This window comes from Balaenoptera physalus (genome assembly GCF_965194825.1).
Source record: "Balaenoptera physalus genome assembly, chromosome: 5".
NCBI lineage: Eukaryota > Metazoa > Chordata > Mammalia > Artiodactyla > Balaenopteridae > Balaenoptera > Balaenoptera physalus.
In genome coordinates, this window is record NC_138884.1 from 31,866,822 (window position 1) to 31,894,703 (window position 27,882).

Genomic DNA, 27,882 nt, shown 5'->3' on the forward strand with positions numbered 1-27,882 from the left:
CTCTAGAAGTCTCACCTCTTGGTCTTTGCACATGAGTTCCTTTTGCCCAGGATGCTCGCCACCCACTTCTTGACCTGCCCGATTCCTTAGCCCGCAGTTTCTAACTCGCCTCCTCTGGGAAGCCGTCCTTGATGTCCCAAGGCTCCTTTCTGCTCTAGGCTTACCCAACTGGGGCGTGTTCCGGCCTAGCGTTTGCTGCATTTATTATCTCTGCTTGATTCGTGTGTGTGTGTGTGTGTGTGTGTGTTTCCCTCACTAAGCTGTTAGCTTCTTAGGGTCAATGACTGTTTTGTCTTCATCTCTGAGTATCTTAGTGCTTAGAGGAAGAGCACTGAAGGATGGGACTTGTGCTTTTCCAGAACCCGTCATAAAGTTACTCTGCAGCCTGTCAATCCATTTTCACTCCATTCATTAACTCGAGAGAAAAAAAGGGCAATAATTTCAAAAAACCAAACAAACTTACTCCAAAGAGTTTTCTTTTTCAAGTAAAATTTAAATATAGGACTCTTTTCATCTTGTGATCACTGCAGTAATATAAATGAAGCAAATTAATTTTAATGCTCCCAGGTACTGATTCTGTGTCACCGTGGTTGACAGGATCCGACTAGACTTTATGAGACGGCGATTGACTTTATGGAAGTGAACACCATGCGCGCATTTACAATTTTACAGGGACTTTAAGCTGTCATGCTGAAAAATGTTTATAAAACATTAATCAAAAAATGCCTCTTTAATACAATGCATTGTCTGAGAGATGTTAGAAGGCGCATATTGTAAATGGATTCTTTTTCTGACTAAAGTAATTTCCACCAAAAGCATTTCCCCACTGCTCTACAAGTACACTGTGTGGAGAGATAAAGAGCACTTTCCCAGCACATTACTACCTGCTCCAAACACTTGGGAAATCACTAATGTATGGCATGCCATATTTCCATGTCACACATGACACATTCGTCTAAAATTATCCAACAGACTTTGACACTGCGGCATATTCCATAAGCAGAGCTTTCAACTGACATCTGCCAACTAAGAACTTCAAGTGAGAGCTTTCTTCTTCTAACAAGCAAATAAAGGGTTTCTTTTATCCTATACCCAGGATGGAAAGGATAAAACAATACGTACCAGAACAAGTGGGGTTTTTTCCCCCCTATTTTAAATGTTTATTTTATGTTCTCTGAATTAGAAAATTCCCTTTGTATCAGTGTTCCAAGTTTCAACAGTTACTACTTTCTACTGGATGGACAGTTTTTAAATTTTTCCTTGAGAAACAGACATTTTGCTTCCTCGATTAAATATGGACCTTTATATACCTCTCACGGAAGGCTGCTCTATTGCTCACAGTATGAACACCATCTACTTTATATCGTGGTTCAGAGTTTACTTGTAGGTGCATGATGCTCTCACCACCTACTCATTCATTCATTCATTCATTCAAAAAATACTTTCTGGGCCTCTGCTGTATGTGACTTACTGTTCCCAGTGCTGAGGATATAAGGAAAATAACAAAGACAAGGCCCCTGCCTTCTTGGGGCCCACTTTCTGTAGCACTTGCCCCAATCACCTTGGCTTTCCTTCGTCCAGAGGGTGAGTGCCGGCCTGGTGCATGCTTACCAAGTTTCTACAAGTCAGAGTTTGGGGATCATCTTTGACTAACCCCATTTGTCTTTCTACTTGTAGATCAAGTCACCAAGTTCTGGAGATTCTTTCCTCTATTGAGCACTGTCCTTCCCCCTCAGTTTTCACTGCCACCTTCCTAATTCGGTTCCTCATAAAATCAAGCCAAATGACTCTTTCAGCCTCCTGACATAACCCCCTGTCTTCAGACTCTTCCCTTCATCAATCCTACAAACCACAGCCAGATTAATCTTCCTAAAACCCACATTAATTAAAGCCAATACCCTGCTCAAGAATTACAATGACTTTCCAGTGCCCATTCATCAAATCCTCTACCCCTTCAATGTCAGTAAAGAACGACTGCAACTACCGCCATTTTGTAAGTGTTTCCTGCCTGCCAAGTGCTTTTCCTGCACTATCTCACTTAATCCTTAAAACAGCCCTAAGAAGTAGGTGGCAATTTCCCCACTGAAACACGAGGCAACTGAGGCGTAGAGCAGTTATGTGACTTGCCTAACATCACACATCTGGTAGGTGGTAGAGGCAGAATTAGACCACAGTCTATTTACTTTTAATCACTAACCTATGTTAACTCCATTAAACCAAACTCTCAGTTGCCAATTGCTGTCACTGGCTCAGGCCTAGCACTTTCTTGTCTTTGTAAAAGCTGAGCCCCTGCCTTGATCTTGTCCTTTCTCTCTGGGTGACTAAATGCTATGGCTTGTTTTGGGCTCAGCTTTACATTTTTCTCCATGGTGAAGGTGGCCTCCCTACTGATTTCTTCCTCTTTTGAAGAATGAAGGCTCTCTTCCTCGTTGCACTCCATAATTTAGCATTTGCTTATGTTGCCATTATTTTCTTTTGTGCAGGTTTTGTTTTCCCCTGAAAATAGGCAAAGCCTTATATTTTTCTTTTAATCTCCTGCAGTGTTTAAGCACAGGACTGGTACTCAATACATGAATGATTAATTATTTAAGAATAGGTGTTAAAGCAATGTTTCCCATCAAAAAAGACAGGACAAGAACAAATACTACTTGCTTCACTGGACTAAAAAGAGAATCCTTTGCACACCCCTCTGGGAGAGGGTTGTATTTCATAGGAGAAAAATATATTCAATATGGCAGGAAGGAAAGAAACCAGACTGACCGTGGAAACCAAACTTTGAAATGAGTATTGAATAGTGGAGTAGGAGAGGAAATATATTGAAAAACACCCTTTGTGTTTTTGAACTTGAATATGTCACTTACTTTCCCACTTCGCTAAGAGAGAGTATACTCCAATCACCTGGATCACTTCCTGTCTTTCAAAGGTTCATTCGCCTGAATTCACATGACTTGTTTTCCATTTAAATTCTTTCTCGGATGTTCCACTGAGTTCTGGAGAGAGCTGCTGGCAAATCTGGCATCGAGCTGCTTAGTTCTTTAGTCGTCATGGAGATTTCCCACTTTTGTTTAGTTTGTTCTTAGTTAGAAACATCGATAATTTTACCCTCCAAACATCTTACACATTGTTATTTGAATTCTAGCTCTTCCTTCTTAGTGCATCTCTCAGTTCAAAAGCCCATGTTTGCCTTTAAGAGTCATTAAGATAGATGGTCTCCCCAATCATAATGTAATTGAAGAAGGCAGCCACTTCTATGTTAGAGGAACATAGTCACTCATTTCTGGCATCACTAAATGCCAGTCTGGGTCCCCTTCCCCACCACACGCACACACACACACACACACACACACACACACACACACACACACACACACACACACACACACACACACTTTCTCTTCAGAGACAAACAGTCACAGAAAGTCAAACTTACTGGCGCTGATTTATCTCAGTTACTAAACAAAGGGTTAATTATATGCCATTTCTAGAACATGAAATGGTGCCATGATAAGGTACACCAACAGTTTTGGAATTTGTTTAGAAAAGGCTTCAGTTAGGATTTTCCTAAAGCAAGCTAATTTTCAGTAATATAGCTGTCGTTTCATGCAGCAATTTATAATTTATTATGTCCAGTAGCCTACACAAGGCAGTACAGGTAGCTGTTACGAGGCCTGATACAAGACACAGAGAGCCCTGGGTTGGAATCCCATGCTTACCACTTACCACCTGTGTTACTTTGGTTAGGCAAGTGATTGAACCTCTGTTTTCACATCTGTAAAATGTACCTACTTTGTAGGTTTTTTTTTTCTTAATAAACAGTAAATGAAACAATACACAATGTCTGGTAAGTAGTAAGTCTTCAGATACCCTTCTAGGTGCAGTGAATAAGTGGGTAAACCAATACCCCTCCTCCAACCCCGCCTTCATGGAACTTATGCTCCTATTGACTAGGGAGAGAAGATGGAGAGTACCATGCCAAAGCTAGGAGAAGAGCAAATTCCACCCAACCACAGAATCATGGCACAGGGCAGTGAGGAAATGCAGCACTGCAAAGCTGTTAGGCAAAATGGATGCAGTGAACATTTGCGTTATTCTAATTTTTGTCTCTCTTTTAGAGTGGGTAAAAAGAAAGGCCACCTACTTCCAGGTTGATGGGTATGGTTTGGCTTGCTGTCCATCAGAGAGAGGGCCACTAACGTGTGGCCTGTTGGAGCAGGTGGTACGTCTGCACAGCCCCCAGAATTACATTCTGCTCGTAATGCTGGCTATTCTAGGACTTCCCCTGAAACCCATTCTGGAATGTTCCAAAGGCTGGCAAGTCTACTTCCTGCAGATTCCCTTAGGAAGGTAGACAGGATGTCACGGATCATGTGCCCTGCTCTCATTCACTCCCATCTAAATGACTGGTCTTTTGCTCAAATTCTCCAAGGTATTTTAGTACACAGATTGGGCTGCCTTACCCTTGCCAGTGATTTACATTTTATTTGCTTCCCTGTTCTTTTCGTGTCATTCCATCTGTAACGGAAAACTGCTACATTATCTTTTTTTTAAATTTATTTATTTTATTTATTTATTTTTGGCTGCGTTGGATCTTTGTTGCTGTGCGCGGGCTTTCTCTAGTTGCGGTGAGTTGGGGCTACTCTTCGTTGCGGTGCGCAGGCTTCTCATTTCAGTGGCTTCTCTTGTTTTGGAGCACGGGCTGTAGGTGCACGGGCTTCAGTAGTTGTGGCTCGCGGGCTCTAGAGCTCAGGCTCAGTAGTTGTGGCACGCGGGCTTAGTTGCTCCGTAGCATGTGGGATCTTCCCAGACCAGGGCTCGAACCCGTGTCCCCTGCATTGGCAGGTGGATTCTTAACCACTGCACCACCAGGGAAGCCCGCCATATTATCTTTGATGTGACTCCACCATCAGAACCTCTATTGTTGCTTTATGAGACACAGAAGGAAAGATTCTTGTCCTTTCTGTAGAAGGAGTCATCCAAAATGATGTACAACTAAATAATATATGCAAATAAGAACTCTCTAGTTTTCTCAGTGTCCCAGTGATGGGTTCAGGGAACCCACATAGACTAGGGCATTTCTAAATCGCTGAACACAAAGGCAATAGCAGCAGCTCAGGGATGGCTAACAACCAACCCCCTTGGCTAGACCTCTGGCAGAAAAACAAGACAATCTTATACCAGTTTCACAGGTAAGTATAAATGGAATTTTAATTTCCAACCTCTGAGGCCTGAAAAATGCCCCATGGTTATCTCTGTAGATTGCACATGAGAGGGAAAGGGACACGTGGAACTCCAACACAGGAGGTGTCAGAAATGCACTTCACATATTGGACTCAGACATCCCCTCTGCGGTCCTGATGGGGCTCTCCTGCTACCCTTCCCTCCACAGTTAGGAAGACTCACAGCTCTATTACTTTTCGGTATAGTCAGGAGCTATTAATATAGCTATGCTAAATTGATGTTTATGTAAAACTTTCCTAAGAGATTTATCCTTCCTTCATATTTCAAAACCAGAATTCAAAAACATAACATTTTTATAGATTATAAAATACAGACTGTGATAATATATAAAAATACATCTCCCTTTATCCAAAAGGCAGAGTTAGGCCTGGAAGAGCAGGAAAATGAACAAATACAAGGGTATAAACTAGAAGTCCGAGGCCATTATTAACAGAAGGAACAATCTTTCCAGTAATTGAGAGTTTTAGAAAAAAAAGAGCAGTGTTCATGTTGTAGTCTTTCGGTCATCCCACCTCAGGCAGGACTTCAGAAGCCATATCTGGGGTTCACGGACCTTTCTGGCTCTTAACGGTATGTTGGTAGGTGGAATACAGATTGTGGAAAATCATTACACAGGTCTTACTATGGGTCAGGCACTATTCTGAGAGTGTGCCAACATTAGCTCATTCACTCCTTATGTCTACAGTGTGAGTAAAGGCTACCGTTATTCTCTCCATTTTTCAGATGAGAAAACTGAAGCAGCAGAAGAATAAAAATCTCCCCAAGGCCACGCACAGTGAGCAACAGTGTGTAGCTGGGATGTGAACACAGACAGACTGGCTCTGCTTCTGGGCCCTCTACCACATTACGTGCCTCAAATGGTGATTTGTCAGAGTACCTGGAACCCGAGAGAAAAAGAGATGCTTGATGATATTAACACAGAATAATGGAGGGTGAAAAGGAATAGAATACAGAACGTAAGAAATAAAATATTTACACAGGAAAGGTCTGCAAAGAAGAGAGGCATTCCTTTTGACAGAGGAGCTCATATGACCAGCTTTTACTCACTTTGAATAAAAGTTGGTCGATGGGGCTTCCCTGGTGGCACAGTGGTTGAGAATCTGCCTGCTAATGCAGGGGACACAGGTTCGAGGCCTGGTCTGGGAGGATCCCACATGCCGCGGAGCAACTAAGCCCGTGAGCCACAATTACTGAGCCTGCACGTCTGGAGCCTGTGCTCTGCAACAAGAGAGGCCGATATAGTGAAGAGGCCCGCGCACTGCGATGAAGAGTGACCCCCGCTTGCCGCAACTAGAGAAAGCCCTCGCACAGAAACGAAGACCCAACACAGCCAAAAATAAATATAAAAATAAATAAATAAATAAATAAGATTACTATTAAAAAAAAAAAAAAAGTTGGTCGATGACCATTTTCTGACCATTGTCAGCCCATTCAGAAAATGAAAGATAGTGGTTTAGCCTTCAGTCACCTGGGCTGTAACCCTACCCCTTTGCTGCAAGTTTTATGTAATAAAACTTGCATAAAGATGCAAGAAAAGACCCAAATGAGCAGCTGGCGTTACTTCCGTTTTGAAGCAGGTACGTTCTGATTGGAAAAGGTGTTTAATGAATGGCCTGAGCCGGCTCACCAGATGCTGATGATGAAACATTTAACTCTACCAATCGAAGGGTTCAGCCTCGGAAGATTACGTACATCCTCACCTATCTGACAGTATTGTAGAAGTAATTAGCAGACGGGGAATTCAAGAATGCATTGAAGAGCTGAGCCATGGAGGCTTCATTCAGATGCCCATGGTGGCTTCTGGGAGGGGTCACCATACTTACAGAGACAGGTGGGAAGGAAGTAGAGTGAGCTTACCTTTTTCCTTCTCTGGGCTGTGAAGGAAGAGTCATTTGTCTTCTAAAGAGAATAATCTGCCTAATGTTCACAATCACAGGATGTGAAACCTCAAAAATAGAATGAGAGCTTCATACGACAAAAATAACCCAAAGTCATCAGAATAGATTAAATGTCATCACCAACACAGGGCTGGTCCCATCTGACTGGCTCTGGAAAGCCTTGCCTAGTTTTACAGATTGTTTTTTAAGATGTGTTTTTATATAAATGAAGAAAAACACTTGGAACTTTTTAAGTGTGAGCCAATGAGAGGCTGATGAGTGTGACATGCACTTTCACTGATTCTGCCACAGCTTCCAACACCCTAAACTTAGTTTTCCCTAAGATTTTGCATTGATAATGTTCTTAACAATGGACAGAGGAACTTCTGGAAGGCATCCAAATCGTAGTTAAGTTGTAAATGGGAGTAAACTGTGACCCAACTGCACATACTCCTTCTGTTTTGTCAACATGGCCATTAATCACCCTCTGGTGGTAATTTTCTTCTTGATGGTACCATGTTTATGATAAACCTAAACCTCAGAAGAGATATCTTCTGACACAGAAAAACAAGGATGTTTTGATTTGGGGATTAGAAATTAGAGTTATTTACCCATAAATCCATCTCTCTTTTAAAAGGCTGACTCAGAGACCTTCAAGATGGCGGAGGAGTAAGACATGGAGATCGCCTTCCTCCCCACAAATACATGAGAAATACATCTACATGTGGAACTGCTCCTACAGAACACCTACTGAACGCTGGCAGAAGACCTCAGACTTCCCAAAAGGCAAGAAACTCCCCACGTACCTGGGTAGGGCAAAAGAAAAAAGAAAAAACAGAGACAAAAGAATAGGGATGGGACCTGCACCAGTGGGATGGAGCTGCGAAGAAGGAAAGGTTTCCACACACTAGGAAGCCCCTTCGCGGGCGGAGACTGCGGGTGGCAGAGGGGGAAGCTACGGAGCCACAGAGGAAAGCGCAGCCACAGGGGTGCAGAGGGCAAAGTGGAGAGATTCCCGCACAGAGGCTCGGCGCCGACCAGCACTCACCAGCCCGAGAGGCTTGTCTGCTCACCCGCCGGGGCGGGCGGGACTGGGAGCTGAGGCTCGGGCTTCAGTCGGATGCAGGGAGAGGACTGGGGTTGGCGGCGTGAACACAGCCTGAAGGGAGCTAGTGCGCCACAGCTAGCGGGGAGGGAGTCCGGGAAAAAGTCTGGAGCTGCCGAAGAGGCAAGAGAAAATTGTTTCCTGGTGCACGAGGAGAGGGGATTCAGAGCGCCACCTAAACGAGCTCCAGAGACGGGCGCGAGCCGCGGCTATCAGCGTGGACCCCAGAGACGGGCATGAGATGCTAAGGCTGCTGCTGCCGCCACCAAGAAGCCTGTGTGCGAGCACAGGTCACTCTCCACACCGCCCCTCCTGGGAGCCTGTGCAGCCCGCCACTGCCAGGGTCCCGTGATCCAGGGACAACTTCCCCGGGAGAACGCACGGCGCGCCTCAGGCTGGTGCAATGTCACGCCGGCCGCTGCCACCGCAGGCTCGCCCCACATCCGTACCCCTCCCTCCCCCCGGCCTGAGTGAGCCAGAGCCCCCGAATCAGCTGCTCCTTTAACCCTGTCCTGTCTGGGTGGGGAACAGACACCCTCTGGTGACCTACACGCAGAGGCAGGTCCAAATCCAAAGCTGAACACCAGGAGCTGTGCGAACAAAGAAGAGAAAGGGAAATTTCTCCCAGCAGCCTCAGGAGCAGCGGATTAAATCTCCACAATCAATTTGATGTACCTGCATCTGTGGAGTACCTGAATAGACAACGGATCATCCCAAAACAGAGGCAGTGGACTTTGTGTGATTTTGTCTGTATAGCTTTGCTTCTACCATTTGTCCTAGGGTTCTGTCTGTCCGTTTTTTAGTATAGTTTTTAGTGCTTGTTATCATCAGTGGATTTGTTTTTTGGCTTGGTTGCTCTCTTCTTTCATTCTTTTTTTTAGATTAGTTTTTAATTTTTTTATATTTAATAAATTTTTAAATTTTTTAATGACTTTATTTTATTTTACTTTTTCTTTCTTTCTTTCTTTTTTTCTCCCTTTTCTTCTAAGCCATGTGGCTGACAGGGTCTTGGTGCTCTGACTGGGTGTCAGGCCTGTGCCTCTGAGGTGGGAGAGCTCAGTTCAGGACATTGGTCCACCAGAGACCTCCCAGTGCCACATAATATCAAACGGCAAAAGCTCTCCCAAGATCTCCATCTCAATGCTAAGACCCAGCTCCACTCAATGACCAGCAAGCTACAGTTCTGGACACCCTATGCCAAACAACTAGCAGGACAGGAACACAATCTCACCCACTAGCAGAGGGGCTGCCTAAAATCATAATAAGGTCACAGACACTCCAAAACACACGACTGGATGCTCTCCTGCCCACCAGAAAGATAAGATCCAGCCTCATTCTCCAGAACACAGGCACTAGTCCGCTCCACCAGGAAGCCTACACAACCCACTGAACCAACCTTAGCCACTGGGGGCAGACACCAAAAACAACGGGAACTATGAACCTGCAGCCTGTGAAAAGGAGACCCCAAACACAGTAAGTTAAGTAAAATGAGAAGATAGAGAAACCCACAGCAGATGAAGGAGCAAGATAAAAACCCACCAGACCAAACAAATGAAGAGAAATAGACAGTCTACCTGAAAAAGAATTCAGAGTAATGATAGTAAAGATGATCCAAAATCTTGGAAATAGAATGGAGAAAATACAAGAAACATTTATCATGGAACAAGAAGAACTAAAGAGCAAACAAACAATGATGAAAAACACAATAAATGAAATTAAAAATTCTCTAGAAGGAATCAATACCAGAATAACTGAGGCAGAAGAATGGATAAGTGACCTAGAAGACAAAACAGTGGAAATAACTAGCGCAGAGCAGAATAAAGAAAAAAGTATGAAAAGAATTTAGGATAGTCTCAGAGACCTCTGGGACAACATTAAATGCACCAACATTCGAATTATAGGGGTCCCAGAAGAAGAAGAGAAAAAGAAAGGGACTGAGAAAACATTTGAACAGATTATAGTTGAAAACTTCCCTAATATGGGAAAGGAAATAGTCAATCAAGTCCAGGAAGCACAGAGTCCCATACAGGATAAATCCAAGGAGAAAGACACCAACACACATATTAATCAAACAATCAAAAATTAAATACAAAGAAAAAATATTAAAAGCAGCAAGGGAAAAACAACAAATAACAGGCAAGGGACTCTCCATAAGGTTAACAGCTGATCTTTCAGTAGAAACTCTGCAAGCCAGAAGGGAGTGGCAGAACATATTTAAAGTGATGAAAGGGAAAAACCTACAACCAAGATTACTCTACCCAGCAAGGATCTCATTCAGATTCGATGGAGAAATTAAAACCTTTACAAGCAAGCAAAAGCTAAGAGAATTTAGCACCACCAAACCAGCTTTACAACAAATGCTAAAGGAATTTCTCCAGGCAGGAAACACAACAGAAGGAAAAGACCTACAATAACAAACCCCAAACAATTAAGAAAATGGTAATACGAACACACATATCGATAACTACCTTAAATGTAAATGGATTAAAATGCTCCAACCAAAAGACATAGACTGGCTGAATGGATAGAGAAACAAGACCCGTATATATGTTGTCTACAAGAGACCCACTTCAGACCTAGGGACACATACAGACTGAAAGTGAGGGGATGGAAAAAGATATTCCATGCAAATGGAAATCAAAAGAAAGCTGGAGCAGCAATTCTCATATCAGACAAAACAGACTTTAAAACAAAGACTATTACAAGAGACAAAGAAGGACACTACATAATGATCAAGGGATCAATCCAAGAAGAAGATATAACAATTATAAATATTTATGCACCCAACATAGGAGCACCTCAATACATAAGGCAAATGCTAACAGCCATAAAAGGGGAAATTGACAGGAACACAATCATAGTAGGGGACTCTAACACCCCACTTTCACCAATGGACAGATCATCCAAAATGAAAATAAATAAGGAAACACAAGGTTTAAATTATACATTGAACAAGATGGACTTAATTGATATTTATAGGACATTCCATCCCAAAATAAAAGAATACACTTTCTTCTCAAGTGCTCATGGAAAATTCTCCAGGATAGATCATATCTTGGGTCACAAATCAAGCCTTGGTAAATTTAAGAAAATTGAAATTGTATCAAGTATCTTTTCCGACCACAATGCTATGAGACTAGATATCAATTACAGGAAAAAATCTGTAAAAAAATACAAACACATGGGCGCTAAACAGTACACTACTAAATATCCAAGAGATCACTGAAGAAATCAAAGGGGAAATCAAAAAATACCTAGAAACAAATGACAATGAAAACACGACGACCCAAAACCTATGGGATGCAGCAAAAGCAGTTCAAGAGGGTAGTTTATAGCAACACAATCCTACCTCAAGAAACAACAAACATCTCAAATAAACAACCTAACCTTACACCTAGAGCAATTAGAGAAAGAAGAACAGAAAAACCCCAAAGTTAGTAGGAGGAAAGAAATCATAAAGATCAGATCAGAAATAAATGAAAAAGAAATGAAGAAAACAATAGCAAAGATCAATAAAACTAAAAGCTGGTTCTTTGAGAAGATAAACAAACTTGATAAACCATTAACCAGACTCATCAAGAAAAAAAGGGAGAAGACTCAAATCAATGGAATTAGAAATGAAAAAGGAGAAGTAATGACAGACACTGCAGAAATACAAAGGATCATGAGAGATTACTACAAGCAATTATATGCCAATAAAATGGACAAATTCTTAGAAAGGCACAACCTTCCAAGACTGAACCAGGAAGAAACAGAAAATATAAACAGCCCAATCACAAGCACTGAAATTGACACTGTGATTAAAAATCTTCCAACAAACAAAAGCCCAGGACCAGATGGCTTCATAGGTAAATTCTATAAAACACTTAGAGAAGAGTTAACACCTATCCTTCTCAAACTCTTCCAAAATATAGCACAGGGAGGAACACTCCCAAACTCATTCTATGAGGCCACCATCACCCTGATACCAAAACCAGACAAAGATGTCACAAAGAGAGAAAACACAGGCCAATATCACTGATGAACATAGAGGCAAAAATTTTCAACAAAATACTAGCAAACAGAATCCAACAGCACATTAAAAGGATCATACAGTATGCTCAAGTGGGGTTTATCCCAGGAATGCAAGGATTCTTCAATATATGCAAATCAATCAATGGGATAAACGGTATTAAGAAACTGAAGGATAAAAACCATATGATCATCTCAATAGATGCAGAAAAAGCTTTTGACAAAATTCAACACCCATTTATGATAAAAACCCTCCAGAAAGTGGGCATAGAGGGAACTTACCTCAACATAATAAAGGCCATGACAAACCTACAGCCAGCATTGTTCTCAATGGTGAAAAACTGAAACCATTTCCTCTAAGATCAGGAAAAAGACAAGGTTGTCCACTCTCACCATTATTATTCAACATAGTTTTGGAAGTTTTAGCCACAGCAATCAGAGAAGAAAAAGAAATAAAAGGAATCCAAATCAGATAAGCAGAAGTAAAGCTGTCACTGTTTGCAGATGACATGATACTATACGTAGAGAATCCTAAAGATGCTATCAAAAAACTCCTAGAGCTAATCAATGAATTTGGTAAAGTAGCAGGATACAAAATTAATGCACAGAAATCTCTTGCATTCCTAAACACTGATGATGAAAAATCTGAAAGAGAAATTAAGGAAATACTCCCATTTACCATTGCAACAAAAAAGAATAAAATACCTTGGAATAAACCTACCTAAGGAGACAAAAGACCTGTATGCAGAAAACTATAAGACACTGATGAAAGAAATTAAAGATGATACAAACAGATGGAGAGATATAGCATGTTCTTGGATTGGAAGAATCAACATTGCGAATATGACTCTACTACCCAAAGCAATCTACAGATTCAATGCAATCCCTATCAAACTACCAATGGCATTTTTTACAGAAGTAGAACAAAAAATTTCACAATTTGTATGGAAACACAAAAGACCCAAATAGCCAAAGCAATCTTGAGAAAGAAAAACAGAGCTAGAGGAATCAGACTCCCTAACTTCGGACTATACAACAAAGCTACAGTAATCAAGACAGTATGGTACTGGCCCCAAAACAGAAATATAGATCAATAGAACATGATAGAAAGCCCAGAGATAAACCCATGCACATATGGTCACCTTATTTTTAATAAAGGAGGCAAGAATATACAATGGAGAAAAGACAGCCTCTTCAATAAGCAGTGCTGGGAAAACTGGATAGCTACATGTGAAAGATGAAATTAGAACACTCCCTAACACCATGCACAAAAATAAACTCAAAATGGATTAAAGACCTAAATGTAACACCAGACACTATAAAACTCTTAGAGGAAAACACAGGCAGAACACTCTGTGACAGAAATCACAGCTAGATCCTTTTTTGACCCACCTCTTAGAGAAATGGAAATAAAATAAAAAATAAACAAATGGGACCTAATGAAACTTGAAAGCTTTTGTACAGCAAAGGAAAACATAAGACGAAAAGACAACCCTCAGAATGGGAGAAAACATTTTCAAATGAAGCAACTGACAAAGGATTAATCTCCAAAATTTACATTCAGCTCATGCAGCTCAATATCATAAAAACAAACAACCCATCCAAAAATGGGCAGAAGACCTAAATAGACATTTCTCCAAAGAAGATATATAGATTGCCAACAAACACATGAAAGAATGCTCAACATCACTAATCATTAGAGAAATGCAAATCAAAACTACAATGAGGTATCATCTCACACCAGTCAGAATGGCCATCCTCAAAAAATCTACAAAGAATAAATGCTGTAGAGGGTGTGGAGAAAAGAGAACCCTCTTGCACTGCTGGTGGGAATGTAAATTGATAGAGCCACTATGGAGAACAGTATGGAGGTTCCTTAAAAAACTAAAAATAGAACTACCAGATGACCCAGCAATCCCACTACTGGGCATATACCCTGAGAAAACCATAATTCAAGAAGAGTCATGTACCAAAATGTTCATTGCAGCTCTATTTACAATAGCCAGGACATGGAAGCAACCTAAGTGTCCATCGACAGATGAATGGATAAAGAAGATGTGGCACATATATACAATGGAATATTGCTCAGCCATAAAAGGGAACGAAATTGAGTTATTTGTAGTGAGGTGGATGGATGTAGAGTCTGTCATACAGAGCGAAGTAAGTCAGAAAGAGAAAAACAAATACCATATGCTAACACATATATATGGAATCTAAAAAAAAAAAAAAGAAGAAGAAGAACCTAAGGGCAGGACAGGAATAAAGACGCAGACGTAGAGAATGGACTTGAGGACATGGGGAGGGGGAAGGGTAAGCTGGGACGAAGTGAGAGAGTGGCATGGACTTATATATACTACCAATATAAAAGAGATAGCTAGTGCGAAGCAGCCACATAGCACAGGGAGATCAGCTCGTGCTTTGTGACCACCTAGATGGGTGGGATAGCAAGGGTGGGAGGGAGATGCAAGAGGGAGGAGATATGGGGATATAGGTATATGTATAGCTGATTCACTTGGTTATAAAGCAGAAACTAACACACCATTGTAAAGCAATTATACTCCAATAAAGATGTTAAAAAAAAGTCAAAAAAATAAAAATAGAAACAACACAACTAAAATAAATAAATAAATAAATAAATAAATAAATAAATAAATAAATAGAAGTCCGATTCACGTTTCCGTGGTTTAACTTGGCTAGATGTTGTCCCGCTAACCTACTTCTGCCCTCATTTGTTTTCAGTGATATAAAAATTGGGGAGTGAAGACCTCATTCAGAAGACTTTTAGGTAGAGGAAGAAAATAAGAGAACCCTGGAAGCCATTTCTGGAAATAACGATGTTTTTCTAATCCCCTTGGTTTTCTTTAAACTCTGAACAGTTTAACATATCTAATCACAACACAGAGAATTGTGGTTTTCACAAATCAGCACAAATGGTTGTTTTTATTAACAAATGAGCAGGTGTAATCCCACCTGGATCCTTCTGGAACAGTGGAGCACGCATACGCACAAATGAAGGAAGTAGCACGATGCCGTCAGTCTCAGAGGCAGCTGCTCATTAGAATCACCTGGGTAGCTTTTAAAAACTGTGATACCTGGGTCTATCCTGAGAGATTCTGAGCAAACAGGTATGGGGAGGGTCCCGGCACAGTTTTGCATAGCTCTCAGGTGATTCCAGTGTGAGCTGGGCTGAGAAGCTCGGTCTGGTAATAAGGGAGAGCAAGAGGATTCTAGAGGTTTCTGGGGGTTTCTGGAGGTAGACAGATGGCCACTGTGTGTTGGCTTTGCCATTTTCCTCACTGTGTAAACTGGGGTGATTTACTTGACTTCTCTGAGGCTCAGTTTTCTTGGACAGTGGGATCAATAATAGCTATTGTGCAGGGCTGTTGTGAAGATCCAATGAGATAATAAGGCAACCCATGTGCTTGATGCAGTGCCTGGCACGTAGTAGGTGCCATAGGAATGCCAGACCCTTTTCATTTAATGTTTCAAAGTGGTTTTATATCTACTTTCTTATTCAATCGTCACCTCAACCTTGTGAGATGGGAGAAAAATACAGGCTAGCCAGTTTGGACGTCTATATGTCTGGCTGATTTCTAATTTCATTATCATTTTATTCTCAAAGTAATTTCGTAGCCTCCCTAACCTCTGGAGGGCCTCAGGGCCCAGTGCTCGAAGCCTTTTTCTCTTCTGTCTACCCATTCTTTAGTGATCTCATGGAGCCTGATAGCTTAAACTAACATCTATATGCTGAAAATTCCAGCCTAGACCAGAATTCTAGACTCATAAGACAACTCTTCTCTGGATGTTGAAAAGGCATCTCAAACTTAACACAGTCAAGATGGAACTCTTGATCTGCCCCACATCCCTCTTCCACCAGTAAAATCTGTTTCTCATCCAGTCTAGTAAATGGCAACTCCATCCTTCCAGCCCCTCAGGCCAAACCCCTTGGAATCATCTTTAATTCCTCCTTCTTTTACATACAAATCCAATTCGTCAGCAAATCCCAGTAGTTCTGCATTCAAAATACAATCAGGATCCAATGCTTCTCACCACTCCACTATTACCTTTAACCACACCACCCCAGCTTTCATCTGGATTAAAGGCTCTTAACTGGCTTTCCTGTTTCTCCCTGCTGCATCCTTCCCCCAGCCAGGCCCAGTCCTTGTTCAACATAGCAGCCAAATCCTCACAACGGGTCGATAAGGTCTCACACAGTATCACCGGCCCTCTCCCGTGACCTTTTACCACGCCTCCTAGAACTCTCTTCTCACCCCTTCTGCTCCCTGAACACTGGCGCCTTCCTCTTTCTCCAACTTGCCGAGCACACCGTGGCCTCAGGTCATTTGCCCTCGCTGTTCTCCCTGGTTGGAGCCTCCTTCCTCTATATATCACGTGGCTTGCTCCCTCTTTCCTACAGGTCTTTGATCCAAAACCCCCTATAAGCCTAAAACGTCCCCAACTCCCTCTGGCACTCCTTATTCTCCTTTCTGGTTTTCTTTTTCTCCACACACTTCCCATCATCTGATGTGCAATATGTCTGAGTGTTTGTCTGTTGGACCCACTAGAAAGGAAGCTGGATAAGGGGGAGTGCTTTTTCGTGTTTTGCTCACTGCTGTACCACCCTAGGGCCTAGCACAGTGCCTGGTGCACAGTAGGCATGAAATAAACACTTGTTGGATGAACGCATGAATTGAGCAAATGATGTTGGCAAAGCATCTTTGCATTGGCACCGTTTATTCCTGCACATTTCTGCACTCGCTGTCAGTTGCAGAGGAGTTGGTTTTCATTATTATTAATATTTAGAAAGCTTGCTCTAGCAGTCCTAGAGTACAGTAGGAGTACTAGCACAGAGAGTAGGGTACGAGTACGTAGAGCAAACCTGAAGCAAAGGCAGCTCTGGGAAGTGTCACTGCTCCAAAACCACGAGCGTGCTCAGCTTCAGGAGAGGTGACATTCCAGACGAGCTGGCTTCCTGGGGCCCAGGAATCTTTTGAGTTATGTCCAATTTTAAATTTATTTATTTATTTAGGCCGCGTTGGGTCTTTCTTGCTGTGGGAGGGCTTTCTCTAGTTGTGGCGAGTGGGGGCTACTCTTCGTTGTAGTGCACAGGCTTCTCATTGCAGTGGCTTCTCTTGTTGTGGAGCATGGGCTCTAGGCACACGGGCTTCAGTAGTTGTGGTGCACGGGCTCTAGAGCACAGGCTCAGTAGTTGTGGCGCATGGGCTTAGTTGCTCCGTGGCATGTGGGATCTTCCCAGACCAGGGCTTGAACCCGTGTCCCCTGCATTGGCAGGCGGATTATTAACCACTGTGCCACCAGGGAAGACCTATGTCCAATTTTATATCTCCTCCTGCCTCCAGGGTAATTTGTCAAAAACCTACTGCGTCCCCCATGGCTTTAAAAAGTGGGCAGCTAACTTTAATATCTGGCTGGAATTGTTTGGATAGGTCTATAGATGGGGACAAGGAGGCAGTGGGTGTCACCTCATTCTGCAGCCGTGGAGTCCTTTATTCTTTATTGTAAAGAAGCATGGAGCTGGCTGTCATCAAATCCATGCAAACTGGTTTATAGTGTCTGGTTCAATTAAGGGAATTTCTGGGAAGAGTTATGACCAAATAAATAATGTGAGAGATGCAACTCTGAAACAATAATTGTTATTCATCAATCTCTGTTGGCAAGTAGAGATGGAGAGAGAGAAACTTCAAGTGAAGGAGCTCTCCTGGGTGAGATCCTTCACTTCAAACACAGTAAACAACTGTTGTTCTGTGATGCACATTTTAGTACCGCTAGAGGCAACCTTTCTAAATATTAATAATAATAAACAATCCCCTCCGCAACTGACAGCAGGTGCAGCGATGAACAGAGAGCCCTGGGAAACGGGCCGTGGTCGGCCCTCCTGGATGTGGCAAAGGCCTCCTCAGAAAGGACAAGCTCCAAGACAACGGAATGTGGTCCCCTCACTTCCTGTTTTCAGAAGCACGGAGTGCATATGGCCTCGGGCATGTGAGTTGATTATTAACATGTAAAATGAATCTCTTTAGAGCTCCTTCTAACTATGACACGGTGGTTTTTATTTTGAAAGAAATATGAAACTGCAGAATTAAAAGCTTCCACCACTAACAACTGACATTAAGAGACACACAGGGATAAGGATTTGGTGTATAGTTTGAGGGGCCGCTGTATAATATGTGGGATTTTTTGTCTCCTTGCCATTGAGCTGTAGGGTAACAACGGCGAGTCGAGCTCGGCTGCAGTGGAGCTGCCGCATGTAAGCCTTGGCCGCTCTTGTTCCTGCTCCAATCCTGAGACCGAGAGAGCAGCAGACGACGCACCCCTGGAGCTATTCCTAGAGGACTCAGTGGTGTGATGGAAAGGACCTGGGCTTTGATGTCAGAGACCTGGTTTTCAATACCGACAGTGCTACCCACCAGCTACGTGATCGGGTGACCTGACCCGAATACCCTCGGTTTCCACATCTGCTCAAAATGAGGTCAAAATAACTATCTCAAGTGGTAGTTGGAGGTTTCGGTGAGACAGTGTACGTCAAGTACCCAGTACAGTGCCTGGCATAAAGTCGGCATCTCCAAAATGATAGCTATCATTATTATTATGAATAGCATTATGAATCCGTATGGTGGGGTTCAAATTCGGTAGTCTACAGGACTGCGCAGGGAAGGGGTTTGTCACTGAAATCATCTAGGATGAGGTTGGAAGCATTCCTAAAATTTTTGAGAATGGGGACTGCCGAGGACTGCCACGGGAACTGAAACTTCTACCTCGGATGCCGCGCAAACCTCCATTGGCCTCCATCTGTTTACAACTTTTTTTTTTTTTTAATTTATTTATTTATGGCTGTGTTAGGTCTTCGTTTCTGTGCGAGGGCTTTCTCTAGTTGTGGCAAGTGGGGGCCACTCTTCATCATGGTGCGCGGGCCTCTCACTATCGCGGTCTCTCTTGTTGCGGAGCACAGGCTCCAGATGCGCAGGCTTAGTAATTGTGGCTCACGGGCCCAGTTGCTCCATGGCATGTGGGATCTTCCCAGACCAGGGCTCGAACCCGTGTGCCCTGCATTGGCAGGCAGATTCTCAACCACTGTGCCACCAGGGAAGCCCTGTTTACAACTTCTTGATAAGTGCTTATGATTCTATCTGGCCTGCTGTCCCTTTTGGAGCACTGACTTCTGGAAAGCATGATTCTATTTTGTGTGTGTGTGTTTTTTTTTAATCTTTCTACAGTATCAATTACACTGTGAGACTTTTGGGGAAAATCATATATATTTCCTTTCATAATGGGTTTTTTAAAAGGATAACTTTCAAATAGTAAGGCATTCTGAAATTGTTTTTAAATAGGCTTAAATTTGACCATCAGCTTGCCAGGAAGACACGGTTTTAAAGGAAGAAGGTCCCCTCTTTTGGAGTGAAATACTGGCACACTTCCACATCCAAGCACAGTGGTTTAACCAGACTGGTAGAAAGGGGACTCAAGAGAACATCTGAAGGCAGAAATATGGGAACCCCAGCTACAGATTAGAAAAATCAGTACAGGTTTTTATCCTTCCTAGAGATGACCATGAGGCCATGGAATGAAGTGAGTGATTCCTAGAAATCAGGGTCCAGGTCTACTGACTCTTTAAAAAAAATGTTTGTTGTTTATCTTTTTAGAGCACTTAGTGGTGTGTCATAAGCCTCTATGTCCTAAGCATCTCATTTTGGCTAATGATGAGATAAAAAAGTATCTGAATGTAGGGCACACCATGGCCAGGCTAAAGTTAAAAAAAACACAAAAAAACAGAAAATCAACAACCTTGGTTGGTGCAAACTGGATCCCACTATCATCACTAAGCACCTACACAAAGTTTGACCGAATGCTCTGCTAGGTCAAATGCTCACCTAAGAACCTGGGTGGGTGAGCTAGTTTCTCTGGAAGCTGAGAGGTGATTACGGATGTATGTAATATGGTGGCTCTTACACTTTTGTGTGCATAATACCCTTTTTTTGCGATGTGTTACAATCAGGCTCCAGGGTCTTATTCTTAAAAATTCTGAATCAGTAGTCCTCAGATGAGGCTCCGTAATGTTTTTTTTTTTGGAAGCAATTTGCTATATTTTTAAGGGCCACCCTTTGAGAAATGCTGATCTTATGCTGTCCCTCTGAATGACTCAAGATTCTAAAGCTAACTCTTAAGTCTTTCAAAATCAGAAAATTATTGAATGTTAGAACTAGAAGGATCCCAGAGATCATCTAGCCTAGACTTCTCATGTTAGCAACCAAGGGCTGATACAGGAGCCTGGGTTTCACAGCATAGGACCTTCCCCAGAACTCTCATTACAGCTCGGCACAGTGGCTAAGAGTCAGACCTGGCTTGACTTCTGGCTTTGCCACTTGGGGTCATGTGACCTGGGCAAGTTGTTTATCACTCTGGACCTCACCTCCCTTGGGGGGGGTGGTGACTGTGGTAGTGATGTGAGCTGGTGCATGGAAAGGACTGTTGGAACGTGACCTGCACCAGGCTGGTCATGCATAAGCTCCAGATTCTTCCAGCAGATAGAGTACAGCGGCTGAAGACATTTGAAGGGTAGGTGAAAATTACCTGTACTCCCCACTCCCACCACCTTGCCAGCAGCTTTGAATGAAAGCAAGCTGCCACAGGTACAGGTATTTTTAGGTTAACACATATTAGCAGTAAAAGTGTCAACTAAAGTCCCAGCTCTGACCTTTCCAGTGCTGTCACTAGCACCTTGCATGAGAGGGTCTCTCAAAGCAGGATTCAGTAACCCTTACGGTCAGCCTCAGGCGACTACAGGGCCTACGGACAGAGGCTGAGCACGAACTGGTAGGGATCAGGCCTTCAGCACAGCCCTGGGGATTTCACATTCAGGATAAGGGATTTGCTAGATTCTTCTAGCAAGTGGGAAGTGTGTCTCTAAAGTTTTAAGGCAGGCTACATATCAGTGAGGGTCCGTTTATTACATTTATCATGCAAGGCAACAAGTCAGTAATTTCATCAATAAAAACCTATTTCTGAATTCATTATGCTAATTAGTAAAGTCTCTGGTTGATAGAGATATAGATAACAAAAGCATCTGTTGTAGCTGCCTCTGGAGTACTTTCTTTTTGATAAAATAATAGCTGAACACTCCAGTGAGAATTTTCCATGAGAGTAGTGGGCTCTCCAGGGCACCGAAGTCTACACTAACCATCAGCATAAAATATTTTCAAGTGAATTACTTCTTGTAACAAGCATGTAGTCTATTAAGTACCCAATTAATCTCCATTGTTATTATTATTATTACTAATTGAAAACATGTTGAATAGAGAAACAATTTAAAAAATAAATCAACAAAAGATATAGAAACTCTGTTGTATAAGCTGGATTAATAAAATCTAAATGGAGGTGATCTGACTGCAAATCAAGAATTATTCCAAGTCTTAAATTAGCTCTGGTTCCTACATTGTATCAGAAATTTGGGTTAAAGTTCCGTGAAAAAGGGACAGCAGTAGCCAAAGCCTATATGGTAACTATTTGAGAAAGGGGGTAAAATTTCACCAAGCAAGATGTGAACTAGTATTTTTCAGACCTTGGGTCATGACCCATTAATGAGCTGCCAAATCAATGTAATGGGTTTTGATCTAGCACTTGGCTAGAAGATGGAATGTATAACGGGAAGTGAGAGTGAATGTTGTTTTGTCAAACTTTTACACACATGCAAATGTCTTCTGGATCACACTGTAAAATATATTTCTAACTACAGGTTGTGGTTAAAAATGTCTGACAGTCCCCGGCACAGGAAACATGGAGAAGGAGCAGAAATGTGAGAGTATCAGGGCATTGGTCCTGGTGAACACTGCACACTGCGAACATCTTCTGCAGTATCGTTAAGAAGAATGGTACCTGAGCATCAGGCTAGGGAATCCCCAAAGAGGTTTTAATGTCTTTTATTTGATGCTTATGCGGAACCTGGGGACTTCCTAAATTTTTATTACGAAGTCTGGATATGCTAGTAATGAAGTTCAGACACCAAATTCAGAATCAAAAATTCAAACCAAAATAATCTGCAAAGCTCCAAACATAAGTGTATCACTTTGTTTGAGAACTTGCATCTCTCTCTTTCTTTATGTGGATCAGAAAACAGTACAAAAGGACAGACACTACCCAACTTGTTTTCACTATGGTGGTAAATCCTACTGGGCCTTTAATTTCAGTGGCATCTTTAAGACTCTGTCAGATGCCAGATGAATGGATAAAGAAGATGTATATATATATATATATATATATATATATATATATATATATATATATATATATATACATACAATGGAATATTACTCAGCCATAAAAAAGAATGAAATAATGCCATTTGCAGCAACATGGATGGACCTAGAGATTACCATACTAAGTGAAGTAAGTCAGACAGAGAAAGACAAATACCATATGATATCACTTATTTGTGGAATCTAAAATATGATATAAATGAACTTGTTTACAAAACAGAAACAGACACCCAGACATAGAAAACAATCTTATGGCTACCAAAGGGGAAGTGGGGGAAGAAAGGATAAATTAGGAGTATGGGATTAACAGAAACACACTACTATACATAAAATAGATAAACAACAAGGATCTACTATATAGCACAGGGAACTATATTGAGTATCTTGTAATAACCTATAATGGAAAAGAATCTGAAAAAGGATATATGTATATATATTAAATCACTTTGCTGTACACCTGAAACTAACACAACATTGTAAATCAACTAAACTTCAATTAAAAAAAAAAAATCCGTCAGGTGGTAGAGGACCCTATACTGTCTTTCCTTACAGAACTGAAACGCCAAGAGCAAACTGCAGGACAAAAAAATATATTTACGCTTATGCCTCAGAGACGAACTTCTATTTTCCGTCTTTACCCAGGACTTCGATTTCTACTTTGATCATTTATTGTTAAGCAGCACTGTGGTCCTCAGTTTGCAAGAACAGGGTGCAGACACTGATGCCCCCAAAAGGTAAGGGCTGGCTCATCAAGACACACTGTAACTACAATATAACCTTTTGTTAATAAAGAAAATATAAGGACTGTGTGCCAGTTTATGACGGGCCATAAGGAATATATACATATGGCCACAGTTATGGATACCGAAGATTTTTAAACTGTCTTATAACTAGCAATGTAATCAGAAGTAATTTTCTTTTTTAAACCATCAATAAAATGATTCAAACCCACACTGAGAGTGTACACTTAGAATACTCAGAATCAGTCTAGCACTTTTGGGTCTTCAAAGAGCTTTCACATCCTATCGTCCAATGCAGTTCTGGAAGTTAGGAGACCTGGAATCTAGTCTCTGTTAGTTATATGCCCTGGCATAAATTTTTAGAATTTTTTCTACGCTTCACTTCTTTGTATGAAAAATAAGATAATAATTACTGATTTGCTAATATTCAACGTTATTTAGGTAACACGAGTTAATTGGTTAAAGGCTTTAAAAAAGTTCTTCCCAATTGTAGGGCAGTTTCATCAAGATAATAGTCTTCATGTGCCAAATAGAATTGCAGAGAAGTTTTAGGGGAAAAGAAAAACAGAAATGCAAACTTTCCTATTTCAATTCCATTTCCTCTGGAGAAAGTAACCCAGATGTTATTAAATGATCTTTTCAGCCCAAGCTGCAGGGTAATCCTTTAGCACTCTTGAAAAGCTTCCAAGTAAAATTGAAAACGAGATCCTTTTCAGAGTTTGTGTCTCCTATGAAACTCTTTGGAGAGTATGAAGACAATTTTTAGCCTCTTTAGGAAGATGTAACAGTCATATTTCCTTTCTTGTAATATTGTAACATTATTTACATAGCTGTTCCTTTCAAGAACCCTTTTCCTTTTCACACATAGCAGGGAAACTGTTATCTTATAGAATGGTGGTAATATCAGTCACTGAGCACAAGACTCATAGGAACTTAAAGCTGGAAGGAATCTCAAGTATCATCTTGCCCATCTTCTCATTTTACAGATTTGGAAATTGAGGCTGATAGCAGTTAAGTGATTTGTTCAGCTTTTGGTGAGAGAACTGCAACTTCAATCCCAACTAGAATCAGGTACGTATTCTTTCACTCTTTCCAGAATTCTATGTCTACCAAAAAGCTATATTCTTTTTGCTTAATGCATAGTTTCTTATCACAGCTCAGCTTTGTAACTGCAAGCATAGACTGATAATGAAGTTCAGTGTGAGGAACAGATGCCTTGATTGGTCTTTGTACACAAATGTCTATAAATGGTAAGACCCATAGTGGACTTTTAATACACATTGATCACGACACTCTATTTAAAACTTAAAGAGCATTCTTTCAATTCAGAAAAGCTTTTGGAAACAAACAACTGGTCTTACAATTGATTGCCAATTGTCAGTTGACATGCTCTAGGAGTATACGCTTTCATTTTGCCATTTGGAAACATGAAAAACTAATATAAACATATGCTCAACTTAAGGATCTCAAACATCCTTAAACATTCTCTTTCTAGGAATAGTGAGAAAGCTTTCTATATATATTAGAACTCTAGATACCAAAGTGATTTGAACACTCAAGAGAAAAAGATAAATAAAATAAAAGTAAAATACTAATTCCACAGGGTCCCTCGGATCGAATTTCTTTTGTGATGAGCTCTATTGACTGAGTGAGCACTGAACCATTGGTAACTAGGGTGCAAGCTGTTCTCCCACCTCTGCTATGTAAAATATCTTCTCATCATTATACAAAAATCATCATCAAACTAGAAAATAATTTGGGAGAGTTCATGGCTTTTGGAGCAACCCATAGCCAGTGATGCTGTCTTGACAAAATATAATTATCTCCAACCCTGAGGTGCAACTACAGGAGAGCAGCAAACAAGCCCTGTAGTATTGTTTCAGATGGAGCACAGTGAAAGCTCTGCACTTCCTCCAGGCCTCCTCTTTCTTCCTGAACGAACTCCAGGGAATGGCATCATGTCAGGCTTTCCAGATGGATTATGTGAAGCCATAGCTCAATGTCATTTTCAATAGGAAGCCTCATAATTAAAGGTCAAATAGTCACTTCATCTGCAATCAATCAGTAGAAAAAGTACTAATACGAAGAACTAATCAATCAATGGCAAATGCACTAATAAAAGCAATGAATCAAATTCAGCATGTGTGTAGAGGCAAGTACATTGAAGAGATTGAGACAGGGCAAAAGCAAGAACAATAAAATAAATTTCAAGTGTATGTACAAGGGACTATTCAGAAGCCTTCTCAAAGCCAGAGGTTTCATCTCTGGTTCATTAGTTACCTGGGTACCACCGGGCCTGCAATAATTTATTCTTACAAATACTGGATATAATAATAAAACATGTTATTTCATAGGGTTTTCTTAATGTATTCTATTTGAGATGTTATGTGTGTGTGTGTGTGTGTTTAAAATCACTAGAAGAAATATTTTGACAGTGATGACAAAAGGGATAGATACATTTTCTACATGCCAAATAGATGCATTTTAATCTGCTGTATTTCATCTTGGTGAGAAGTAAGAGAAAGTATAACTCTGAGTGATATTACCTGAAATTTGCCCCCTGCTTTCTGGAATATGAATTCTTCACACTTACTGTGATGTTCTTTCATTGCTATGCAGATGAGAAGTTCCATTAGGATAATTATCGGCCTGTAGCTCAGGTCACTGCCAGGCATATCCTCTGTACCAGAGATGTCAGGTCACCAGTAGAGAGAAACATGCACTGGATCTTGTGAAAACCGACACACTAAATTTATAGGGCTTAACAAGTCCATCCAAGCAACAGGACCCAAACACCCCTTTGCTGTATGTAGAAATAAGGGTGGTCCTGCGACAAGAGTGATTCGTGCCATCTCACTGAGATAAGGAAGCAGCAAAGAGGTCATTTCTATAAATGCTACCTAGGCGATTGCAGGCAGGAAGCCGGGTCTGATCCAGGCATGATAGAATAGCCTAGCTGGAAGTAAAATTCCCTAATCTAAGAGCTACGGAAACTGAGGCCTGGGGATGTCTCAGTGGAAGAGTCAGGATGAGTATTTAGGTCTTGCAATTCCAAGAAAGCACAGGTCTACCATGTTATGGAAATAACTAAGGATTTACACTACGATGGTTACTTAGATACCACATTAGTGTCTTATTGGAGGACCCAAGTATCTATTTCACGGGAGAACGTTGCAAAAGCAAAGTGCAAAAGCAGAAGTCCAAGTTAACCCAAACATTTTTAGCACAACAGCTACTTTTGATTGACGTTCAGAGCACCTGTTTGCCTGAAAATTAGAAAGCATCAAGGACAGAAGGATACGGCTTTGAGATTAAAAAAATGAAAAGAAAAAAAAAAGGATAGGATGGGTAGGTATTCTGCTTACAGAAAAGAAAAGAATACTGATCACGGTGCAATATGCTTCTCGGGCAGAGCTTTGTTCACCACCGCCAGCTCCAAGCACAGGAGAAAATCATGGAGAAACAAACACAACCCATTTTGGTTGTCCTGACAAAAGCAAATCCTAGGGGTGGGGCAGGTCTGAAAGGCCACTGCAGAAATGCGGAAGCATATGTGGTGTAGCCAGGACTCAGCATCTGCTCTAATGACACAGGCTCATTTGATCCCTGACTCGTGACCTCTGAGGGGCCTGGCAGCATCCGCCTCTGGCCTCCCTACCTTTGTAACAGCCCCTTCCTTTTCAGCAGACCTGGAGCACCGGGCATCACATCACACCGACCACATGAAGGAAGAAGGGCAAGATGATTTCTTTGAGGTCAACAGTTGAACCACACCTGTTACATGAACATCTGCAGGACCGGGGTCAGGGGACCAGAACCCTGGGAATGGTAATACCCGTCATAACCAATACAGTTAATAATAACTAATAACAGCTGCTGCTTTAAGGGTATGTGTTACGTGCTATGTGCCAGGCAGCACACCGAGCTCTCTAGGTGGGCACTCTCATTTCGTCCACAGCAATCTACATACAGCACAATTACTGAACACATTCTGTCATGTACTGACTTGTATTAGGTACAAGTCCTGTGCTGGGTACTTAACAAAATGTTATCTTTAATCTTTACAGCAGCCTTAAGAGTTAAGAAAAAGTAAGAAAATGGCTTACAAAGTGAGAAAGCTAAGGTTCAGGGAGCTTAAGTGATTTGTCCAGGATCACAAAATCAGGACTGGAATGTGGCTTCCAAAAAGCTCTTTCAACTTCTATTTGGTGATGATTATAAAGAAAACCTAACAGTCATAATGCAACATAGGGACAGTATATATATATATATATATATATATATATATATATATATATATATATATATATATATATATATATATATAATTTCTTCAAATAAGCTGAACCCCTAGATAGCAATTGCTTCTTTAAGAGTATGTCCAACTTCTAAATCATTTCCCAAACTTTGCAAGACTGAAAATAATTCTATCAGACAAATATGTTTGGGGCTAGTAAAATCATTATGAAATCTCTGTTTCCTAGTTTACAGACTGAACTTTAACACGAGCAGACTTAGAGCAATGTCATTCTCTTTAGCCAGTCGCACATCAAAATGTAATGGAAGTTTTAAAACTAGTTTTACCACAATGTGCCTACTACCGCAAGGAGTTTGTTAATGATGTATATTTCAATAAAGTT

At 41.3% G+C, this 27,882-nt stretch overlaps 1 protein-coding gene across 3 annotated transcripts in view; it reads right to left on the reverse strand.

Moving 5' to 3' along the window:
• The window catches only part of SLC10A7 (solute carrier family 10 member 7), a 251,927-nt gene that overhangs the window by 9,384 nt on the left and 214,661 nt on the right, over positions 1 to 27,882 (reverse strand). The window lies entirely within an intron of this gene.